Below are 12175 nucleotides of genomic sequence, written 5' to 3' on the forward strand. Positions count from 1 at the left end.
ATATAATATAATGAATAAATCTCCTTTAAAATCTATTAAAAGGCCATTATTTTTAACTACTACAAGAATTTTTATTCAAGAAGGAAAATTCAAACTCTACACAACAGAAACGAGAATCAGTATTTATTTTTTGAAATACGTTATTTTCTTAATAATTGAAATCTGCGAATACGAAACACAGTTCAGATGTCCTTTATTATGTGTGCGACTCACATATTCACAAATATTACAATATTTTCAACCTCGACATTTAGTATGCCATAAATTCGTACAGTATTAATAAATTGCACTCGATGATTTTTTTTATTACGTATTTAAAAAACAACTAACGTCAAGTCTATAAAACATTCTTCTACGTTATATGTTAACGCTAAATTCTTACTCAAAATCATCATTTGAAATTTAAAGATCCAAGTTGTCTATTTCTCTCCGTTTTATTTATTGATAGAATTAAAAACACAAAAACAAAATATCACATACTAGACTGTTACCCGCAGCTTGGTCAAAATAAATTTTCGTGGATTTTTATCCTCTCCTATTATATCCCCTGGGGGATAGAAATTTTTTTATATTGTTAACGTCACCGTCGACAATGGAGCTGGTGGTGAGCGCTACCACCATCCATCAACATTTGGAGAGGTATAAAGTCCATTGCAGACCTTACGCCTCTACAACTGTATTGCCGACTTTAAATTGGCAAGGGATTAAGAAATTATTGTCGAGAGGAATAAAGGATAGGACTGGGAAGGGTAAGAATGCTATTTCACGCCGGTCTTCTGTGGGGGTGCGGTCCTTCCCCGGTGCGAGCTGGCCCAATTCGTGCCGAGGCGTACTCAGCTACCACAATTAGCGAAGATTTCTTAACGAACGCTCACATCATAGTGCCTATCTGCATACCAAGTTTCAGCCCGATCGGTGCAGTAGTTTGGGCTGTTCGTCGAAAGATCATTTAGTTACATATTTGTTTTTTAACGTATTTTTGTATATTAAGAAGAAGACCATACAAACAGTAGCGACGCTGGTAAAAATCTTCTCCGATTCCAAGCATATAACAGAAATGATTGATGATAATGCAACGCATCAAATTGTTTATTAAAAAGTCGCCGGCAGCCATCAATTACCGCAGATTACTGATATTTTGTGTATTTTATTAGGTGAATACAAACAAATTGTTTTTTAACTAAACACATCTCATGTAACGGAAAATATAAGTTAACAAATTATAATTATAAGGCAAATATTACTAGTAAATTTTTAAACAGCGTGTGTCGTGTCATATCTGTTTATAATAGATATAATAGACATATATTTATCTATTTCTTTCTTTATGCAATCATCTCTAGTTCTATCGGGTGAGTATTTGATTATGTGGGGCAGAGAAGAAAAAAAGATCTTCATTCCTTATCGCGACTGTTCTGTTGACCTTTCTCAAGTATCGAGCTATCATGGTACTAAATCTCGTGCAAACTCAGGTTCAGTGGTTTAGACACGTGAAGAAGAGAGAGACAGAGAGAGTTCGCATTTATAATAAGAGTAGGGATTAGAAACTGCAAATACCAGGCAGTTGATCAGGCAACCACTGCGTCAAACATCATTAGAAAACCAATACTACGAGTAGATGTAATAAATTATATAATGTCACGTATATAATTAAGAACGGGCTTGTAAAATTAATACAAAACAGTTGGGCGCGTTATCCAATTATTATCTTTATCTCATTCCGCAAACGAGACTTGCAAATGAAACCTTGTAGATTCTAGATTGCCTTACACTTCGAATTTATTGGAAGCGAAATGCATAGTTTAGGTTGTACGATAAAGTGGTCAGGTCTAGGATTAAAAGCGTATTCAGGTATGCTGTGTAAGCTTGCAAAAATGTGTTTTTTGACATAAATTAATTTCTTATTTTACGGTATAATTCGCATTTAAATTATAAGACAAGTGCTAAAACAAAACTTTAATTATTTTAATGCGCTATTATTCTTTCATTCAAAGAATAAGTGTATATAATAATATTATAATAGTTAGTGACAATAGACGGCCTTATCACTGTACAGTGGTCTCTACCACGCAACTACAGGGAAAGGTAAAAAAGCTAAATATGTTGTTAAACGTTTTTTTTTTTAATTTATATAACATATATTTCGTACAAAACAAATCGTAACTATTTACTTACATAAATCCTTTTATTATTGGATATCGTGCTTAGTTCCCTTTACGTACCTGAAAGAAAACAATTGAATCATAAATTTAACAACACACAAGACAGCATGAACATAAATAACGTTTAGATACAAAAAAGAGTTTAATGTAATTAACTTTCATTCAAATGAAAAACCATTTACTACATAATACTATCGTAGTATATGTCGAAAATACAAGAAACAAGTTAGTTGTGATTATCTTTCAATGATGACACAAAAAATGTTTCTCCTAACTTCTCTATTACTGACACGAGTATCTTTATTAGTCCATTGAAATGTAATTTTTCAAAGGTCTTTACGTACGTACATTTCTCAGTGAACGCAATTTTATTTGATAGAAACCCAAATCTTCCCTTGCTTCCCTTACACATGGGAGAGGAAGGGGAGGGGTTAATAGTAGCTTAACTTCAAGTTTGTCGGATCGCCGTCCTTGTCCCGCGGCCGCCATAATTTTTCCACGGACTATATGTCCATTTATTCTACTTATTCCGTCCATATTCAACACCATCGAAACGAGTCGAGAATTCGAAAAATGTCACCGCCTCGCTCATCTAAAATTCCGATTTATAAACGTACGCACCGCACCGAAAAGTGTTAAGATTGCGTTTCATCTTACGCAGAAACGCGTGGGTTGGGTCGAACAGAACTAACTACCTACGGCGGCCAAATTGATTGTACATAATATATAATATTTAGAAACGTTTTAGTCGCGCATAATTTGTCGGATTATCAATATTCTATTAACATATTGAATAAACGTATAACACGATTACGTTTATGTATCCTAATGTATGGCGCTTTATTTAAAACGATTCCAATGAAAGGGCAGAGGTTTTCAATTTGACCCGTGTGAATAGTTTTATAAGGTCGAGATAATTTTATTGTATTATTATAATTTTATTCGTTCATATAATAAAATAACACGCGTTCTATAAAAATGTATGGGTAGGCGCGCGGTATGTCATCGAATTAATTCTTAGTAAAAGTATTCTGTATACAAAAATCTTTATACGTTTAATGATAGTGTATGAAAATAAGTAGAAATGTTTACTTAATAATATAAAGCTGAAGAGTTGTTTGTTTGAACGCGCTGATCTCACAAACTACTGGACCGATTTTTAAAACTCTTTTACCGTGGAATATGTACCTACGTGATCCCTGAGTGCTATAGGCAATATTTGTAACAGGGGTGAAACCGGGTCTGACCGCTAGCAATCTGTAAAAGGGCACACTATAGTCCGCTAAAACGCGGAAAATCACATGTGAAGCTAGTACTGATCAACTCCAATAAACTCCAACACTTCATTAATAGCTAGTTAGACAGATTAAAATTATTTATGCGCATTATTCGTGACACAGATATTAAAATCACTGAACCTTGTAGTCACATTTGTAATGATTCTTTCTCGTTAAAATACGAACTCTTATAACATTACCTTCCAAGTATTTATTGTGCTACTCTAGAATCTAGATACAACTGCATATTAATGCGTCTGAAGCATGTTTTTTACATACTAGATACAGCGTGCGTATTTACCTACTCGCGTGTTGTCTGATTCCTACTAATATTATAAACGCGAAAATTTGTAAGTGGAATGGATACGAATGGATGTATGTATGTATGGATGTACGAATGTTTGTTACTCTTTCACGCAAAAACTACTGAACCGATTGCGATGAAATTTGGTACGTACATTGCTGGACAACTGGAATAACACATAGGCAATTTTAATCCCGATATTCCTACGGGATACAGACTTATGCGGGTGAAACCGCGGTGCGCAGCTAGTATTATATAAATAAATGTTCGAGTTTGAGTTTGATTTTATTAATTATACCAATAGAATAATGTTCCTATACACTCTTTTGGATGGAAAAAAGCCAAAAGGTTTTTTTTTTTTATGTTACAGTCGGCAATTGAGCTGGTGGGACGCCTGATGGTAAGCGCTACCACCGCCCATGAACATTTGTAGAAGCGTAAAGGCGATTACAGACCTTACGCCGCTACAAATGGATTGCCGACTTTAAATTGGGAAGGGATTAAGAAAGGATTGGCGAGAGGAATAAAGGAAAGGACTGGGAAGGGGAAGGAAAAGGATATGGGCCTCCGGCTCCCCCACTCACCGAACGAAACACAGCAGTATGCTATTTCACGCCGGTCTTCTGTGGGGGTGTGGTACTTCCCCGGTGCGAGCTGGCCCAATTCGTGCCGAAGCGTGCTCGACTACCACATACAAAACGGTTGGTTACCCATCCAAATTATGACCGTTCCGAACGTTGCTTTATCTTTTTTACTATTTGTTCTTATATCAGGCGGCAATAAAATTATATTAATATAGAAAATTTCAACTAATTACAGAGATAAAACATGGTGACAGACGTGTAGACAGAGTCTGTCTGACTCTAGCACTAAGAAAGAGAAACTTGAGCCAGAAGATAGAGATTGTCTCCGTTTATTTAATTTCTTAATAACTTTGTGTCTTTGATGTGAATGCTTAATCATAAACAATCAAGAGAACAAACGAGACTTAATTAAAGACACGTTTGATCGACGGCTTGTATTGTGATTTTTAAATGAATGGTATTCGTATAATGATAATATACATTATAATTATGCATTATCCTTACATCTTTTAAAATTAAAATTTTAATTAGGTACTCGCCCATTTATCTTCTACATAGAAAATGGTAAATTTACGATTCTATTTACGTCCATAATATGACGTTTACACAAATTCAGAAAACTACCCAAATGAAGAGGATCTATTAGATGTTACGTGTCTGAATTTTGTCTTAGAAGTCCAATTCGGAATTTGAATTGCCCATCCACTGACGCATCCGAACCGATTGATCAGATCGGAGCTGACACCAACATTACTGGCGGCATCGTTTAACACCCGAGCTCGCCCGCGCTTTTCCCACACGTTGAGTGCGCGCCAACCGACACCCGATCGCACATCCACCAATGGCAGTCGTATCGTATCATTGTAATTACCATGCGTGTGACTGACTTCGTGTGTCGAGCGTCTAACGTGTCACAAATCGCGGTACAATTACATTGGTACGGGCGTTAATTACTGTGATACGTTCAAATATTATAGATTTTGTTTTGATGAACTTAAAACTGTATTATTCAATTAAGAATAGGAAGGTCAATCATCTTTATGTGTCAATTTATTGTAAAATCTCATTAGTAAAATACTTAGAAAGCCTTTTTGCATGTCAATCATGTTTTTTTTGTTTTCCTGTCTTTTGCCTAATGTATATTCGTTATTTCTATTTTATACCCATGACGTAACAAAATGGCGCAAAGTCGATCCTATACTAGATATCCTTAGCTATAGCCTATATCCTTAGCTCAAACGAATATTGCAATTGTTAAAGTTTTCTTAAAAAAAGTTTGCATCTATATCTGAAGCCCAAACAATCTTTTTTATAGCAATGAAATTTGAATAAATAACTAAGACCATTCATTGTTGTTTATTAGAAACACTTTGCGCTTTTCAAGTGTTTTTTAATGCAAATTACACGAATGTTTTATACCGTACAACCGATAAAAGACTACAATGCTTGCCCTGAAGAGTGTAAAACGAATCATTGGAGACCATTATAGCAAAATAAAGGGGCAATTATCAATTTTATAACAAATACAACCGCTCACACATACATGTAACGATGCGGATTCACAAATTAAAAAACTCATATATTAAAGGAAACTTGAATATGCAAATAAACATTCGACCAGCAGGCGGTCACCACACTTAATTATTTTCAACAAATAAGGCTTGTCATTTAGTATAAACGAAAAAAAAAACGAGAAATCTGATGAGAACCACCTGACGAACCTATTTTAGCTTGTCTAACTTATCTAGCCACACCTGCTTTATAAGGAAAACTAGCTGTTCGCCCCGGCTTCGCCCGTGGTACATATATAGTCTATGTTACTCGTGGATAATGTAGCTTTCGAATGGTGAAAGAATTTTTAAAATCGTTCGAGTAGTTTTTGAGCCTATTCATTACAACCAAACAAACAAAGTTTTCCTCTTTATAATATTAGTGTAGATAAAGGGGATTTAAAAACTAATGTCAATTTCGTCTTCATCAGGTTTGTCCTGCATTTAAACAACTTCAAATTCAACTCTTCTAATAAATAGTCTATACCATGTACTACAAATAAGATAATAATAACTAAAGTCATTCTCAATGTATTTTGAAACTAAAGTATCGTCATATCATATTCAATATTAAAGCACAATTAATAGTACATAACATTTTATAAATGGAAACGTACATGAAACTTTAAGCATATAAAAGACAACCGAGATTATAAAATTTTACAAAGAGAACTTCGCTGCAAAACATGTCCTATTCGAATAGAAAACTCAAAGGCATCGTTTAATGCATAACAGCGGCATATTCGCGTTATTAAATCATTTCAAAATCACCGTTTCGTCTTGTTCTTGGCTCCGGAACGCGGTTGGCTCTCGAGGCCGCTCCACGGCGATACATTTTTACGATATTGTATGACCGGACAATTACCATTTTCGATATATTTTTCGCAACTTTGGCGCTGACTCAGAAGGTTTTCATTTAAGCGTTTAAAAATTTTATGCTTGTTTTTTTTTTTAACTTTTCGAATTTAAAATGTAATGGAATTTCAATATTTTCTGTTCATGTAAAGTTTTACAAGTTTAATCGACATCGATTTGGAAAGTAAAATGTGGTTACATTAGGAATTTATTCATTTCATTTTTTTATTATATAACCCTTTAATGCAACTATTATTAAAGGAATCTTTGTACTATAAAAATCATATAATGTGCAAATAAATATCGTATCATTTATAAGTAGCCCTATCATTTAATAGTGATCTCTTCCAGGCATCCGGAGCAAAATGTAAGCAACTTAATTATATGAATATTTATAAAATATTACTATACTTTTATAAGGAATATTAGGTTCTTAATTTATTCATTTATAACATTCAATATTAACTAAAAGCAAATAATTATAATCAAGCAATCAAACTTCACTGCTTCAAAAATAACCCAAGAACCCTCCTCTCGAGTCCCGCGCAACACAGCCGTTCGCGTCATCGAATCCCATACAAATCATAATTTCGCCGAAGCGCGCGATCTCTCGCCGTGATTAATGAACGAACAATACGCTCAAACAATAAAAGCATAATAAAAATATAAAAAAGAACAGGGTAACACGTGATACACAGTGTAAATACATTAATCAAACGAGTCGCTACGACGTGTGCCCGTCATCGATCTCGCGTACGTCGCTCGGACAGATCGATAAGATTTACAGGCGTTCGACGTGTAATGCGCTAGCGCATAACGCATCGAGCGACGTCTCACTTGAACGATAGTGATGTTGATCACAAATCGCCATTTTATTTGCACTAACGCGGCCTTAGTTTAGATACAATTTCTATGTGGTTTCATTTTTCTTAGTCAATGATCTTAACACATTCTAACAGAAAATCTTTAGTAACACGCTTTTGTTAGCCTCACCTAAATGTTTGTATGTTTATTTGAAACCGACTTTTTAGATTCGATTTTGAACCATTTTAAACGGACAGATTATCATGGTTAAGATTACCAGAACTAAATAAATTCCCTGTACAATTTAGTTGATCCTATCATTAAACGTGTTTTTAGAGTTTTTTATTTAATCTTAATTTGTACTGAATATTTTAAATACGAAATTTTAACGATGTTTGTAATCTAAGTACCTATGCAAAAGAACTGAAAGTTCTTGCATAACAGTACGATATGAAACCGCGACACATTACCTTCACGATCGATTTATACGACACGAGATGTCGTCGGGACCTAATGAAACCCACACTAAATCTAAAGTTAGCTGTTTACGCGTGGCCGCTCTTTGATACTGCACCTTTTGATGTGGCATCGTGCTGGGACAGCCAGAGCGGACTTGAATGTTTGATCCAAAAAGATCGTCGACCTCGTTTTTGAGGTTAATAACAGTCCAACTTTTAAGGAAAAAGTGATTGTATAAATAAATCTGCGTCCTATTTTTCCCAACATTCAAGACAAGAATTCGACAGAGCAATTACCAACGAGAGACGTTTTATTAAGTGCTTTATGTGGCCATCGGCAACTAAAAATCATGTCGTGTAATATAGAAGTCGACTATTTTCTTATCATGATTTATGCAAATGGAATCGTGACAAAAAATAATTAGAGTTTTTGACTTTTTAAAAGACTTCTTGTTCGATGACTTGAGTGAATTTCGCAACAGGATGTCAATTAAAAACAAGACAGGCTTGTGCAAACGTTGGCCCAACATGAATTGTTTCCGTTATTAAATTCTACATATAATTTACGTTTCATAAATTATTTAATTGCAATTTTAAGTCACATACAATACGGTTAAATTGACAAGTATCAAAACTTTCTAATCAATTATATAAATTGCTTACTGTTTATTATTTAAGGTCAAAAACTAGTACTGGAGAGAGGTCAGTTCCCGATTAAACTATTCAATTCCCAATTTACTTCCTACATACACAGGCGATAATAAATTGAATTGTAATTGTTATACAAATAACGTAACGTTTTAAGTGACGTACGAAAAAAAAATCATTTTGTTAATTGACCTATACAACATATAAACACACGAGGTACCTCCTTGATCAGCACCGTAGGCGCTAGCGGCCGTGGGCGAATAACGGTCGCAAGTCAGAGGGCACTCGATACTCGATTTCGTCCACAATCGGTTTCACAATGCCCCTCTGAACGAGATTATCTCAGGTCATTATCATAACAGTGCCGTTCTATTCGCTTTTACCGATGATTTAATGCCACGCGGCCTAGTAACCTATGGTGATACACTTCTGACGTGCCTCATTTTATGGATACATCCATCCCAAATAATAGTTACTTATCGGTTAAAACCTTATGAAACCAGATGGCATAAAGCCAAAAATGTGCCTTAGTAGAAAATTCTCCGTGCGCATGCCTCACTAAGGAGCACCATTACTGACTGCCACACACCAAATTACCACAACCTTTTTTCCTATTAAGAAAACAAGCAATCCGTAAGTGGGCGTCGCGACCCACGTAGATTTCTATTTAACATATCTATTAATTCACCAATTAAATACATTAAATGAATCCGAGATATAATCTCAATCATACTGACATGTTGCAGCGTAATTACTTACCGTTTTATTGTAGCTTGATCGGGAATTGATTTATTTTAATGATAGGAAACGTTCGTTACAAATTTCATTCGCCATTGAAACATAAGGGAAGAACACCATTCCTAATTATTAAGCGCGCCAATTGGTTATGATTATTTTTATGTCATAGTCGGCAGAGGAGCTGGTGGGGCATTATATGCAGCCTTACACATCCACAACATGCAAATGGATTGCCGACTTTGAACGGTTCGGGATAAAGACAGGACTGATGTTGGGGAAAAAAAGAAAGCGCTGGGAAGGGTAAGGAAAACGATACGGATCTCAGATTATTGAAGTACAATGAAACATACAATTTGAGAGTATGAAGATTGATTAAAATAAATAAAGAATTACTTGAAATTACAATGGATTTGAAAGCACGTACCAACACCAAATCAAGGAGGCATGTAAAAATGTCCGTCTTACGATATATAATAAGAAATATATGTAAATGTTATACCATTAAAATTAAATATTTCCTCTTACATTTATTTTGCAATCGAACAAAACGGCGCTGTCGGGCTCGTGTTTATTTCCATTACTATGGCGCTTATAAAAGTTTAAAAATACACGATACAAAAAAATTAACAACGTCTATTGCATAATTGAATTCACAATCCGTATCATAAAAACGCAGATTATTAGAAAATTACATTGAAATTATATTTTAAAGCGAGGAAACATAAACATTTACGAGCTGAATTTGTTGCAGGGAAAGCGAACGATATCGACCCTCGTGTGAGATAAACAGGAACCTGACATTATCACCTACGCGCCTAATAAAACATTGAATATATAAAACATAAATATTATTTGTGAAGCGAATAAAAATATTGTACACTATTATTATAAACGCGAGTAAACGCGCGTGTTTATTTATTTATGTGTTCTTTCATGTTGCAGCGAAGCTATTTTATACATAGTACGATTTTTCGTATCTGCAGATAATTAAAAAAGCTACAGATTTGCATAAAACACTTCTTACAGCGATGAAATACGTCATCCCCCTTGGGAATACACTTTGAATACGCGGGCGAAGCGACAGGAGGAAAGCTAGTATTGCGTGGGCTTTAGTGATTGCGAAATTTTAAAAATAAATGCTTTTGAATTATATATACAGACGCGATTTATAATTGATAATCATTTCGCATCAAATAAGCATAAAAGAGTAACTATTCATAATCAGTTAAACCAAAAAAAAATTAGTTATTTATTCTTCTTGTACCATTTGGCATCAAGATAAAAAGGAAGGGAAACTCTTAACACCCAAAATTTGTACAAATTCAACCACCCGTCAAAGGACAAAATGCACACCAATAAACTACGTAGTAGGCTGATCTAAATGTTCAGTTGCTCCATTTAACTAAATACATACAATAATATAAACAACCATTCCGAATATGACGTCACAAGCGCAATTGCCATTCTATTAAAGGACACGATAACACATCGTGACACCAGACGACAAATCAATGAAACAAACAATAAATAAAATAATTTACACCCGCGATAACCCAACCTAAATCGTAACACGCGTCCACGGTTCACCTAACTACGACGATATTTGAGATATCTTCATTGATGAGCGACAATTTGAATCGAAATCACTGCGATAATAACGCAATTGCACGACGCAATTAATTGGCCAGCATTAGCTAAATTTACAAAAGATGATAAAATTATAACACGTTCTAGTTGTTAATGAACTTATATATAATAAAACAATATATATATATATCATCATCATCTTAAAGTGAAAGAATAATTTAAAAACGTTAATATTCAGCTAAAATCAATAGAAGTAGGACCATTAATTCGTACTGCCAAATCAATCAAAGAGACACGTTTTCTAAAAACATCCATTAACATAATAAACATAGCTTAAAAAACTAATACACACGCTCAAATTATAGAATTGAAACTAAATTGTCTTACTTGCTCCTAATATAAAATATTCGCAACGAAATTATTAAATCCTTATGATCCTAATCAGGACAAACTCTTAAAATTATTATATTTTTTCCGATCCGCGACGAGTATACAAAGTTTGAATCAAATCTGTCCGTTTCAAATGGGTCAAAATCGAATATCAAGGAGTCTGTTACATATAAACAAACAATCATAACGATTACATACAAACAGGTGAAGCGCGCTGAAAAAAAGAACCCTAAAGTTACGTAGTATGTAACATGAAAATCACAGCGCCATTCGAGTGCAATAACAACCAATCAAGTGGGATCACGGCCGGCGCAGGAGTGCGCCGATCCACGATCTACAATGTTGTCACACAGATGCGAACACTCCGCGCCCCGCGCGCGATACAATGCCGTTTACGGCAACCCGATCTCATCTACATACACCTGACCGCAAGGCGAGACGCATCACACAATTTTGAATCGTACAACATGCTCGCTATGGCATAGGTTTGTGTGCATTTCGGAGATCTGGTTTATGATTTTATGATCATTCGCCGCGCCGCGTACAATGATATCCAGTGAATCGTGAACGCAGACGAGTTTTCTTACATAATATTAGTCGCTTTGTAGTTCTCATGATTTGCACATTTGTATTTGTTTGCAATTCCTTAATGGAAGAAATGCAATTCTAATCTAAAAATATATATTGTAGCTGGAGAACGCTGACGATGTAAAACTAGGTGATTATAAAACGAACCTCCGCATGTATAAAGCTCAATGAAAAAAATTAGAAACATGCAAGTATTAAAAGCGATATATTCGTATATATATATATATATA

The 12175-nt window shown here is 34.7% G+C and overlaps 1 protein-coding gene across 1 annotated transcript in view; it reads right to left on the minus strand.

The window, feature by feature from the left end:
• The window catches only part of LOC119840148 (bone morphogenetic protein receptor type-1B-like), a 90656-nt gene that overhangs the window by 53844 nt on the left and 24637 nt on the right, over window positions 1-12175 (minus strand). The window contains exon 2 of the mRNA XM_038366660.1: window positions 2176-2222. The gene's annotated coding sequence lies outside the window, so the exon portion shown is untranslated. The remainder of the gene's footprint in view (window positions 1-2175; window positions 2223-12175) is intronic.

This window comes from Zerene cesonia, chromosome 5 (assembly GCF_012273895.1).
Source record: "Zerene cesonia ecotype Mississippi chromosome 5, Zerene_cesonia_1.1, whole genome shotgun sequence".
Taxonomy (NCBI): Eukaryota; Metazoa; Arthropoda; class Insecta; order Lepidoptera; family Pieridae; genus Zerene; species Zerene cesonia.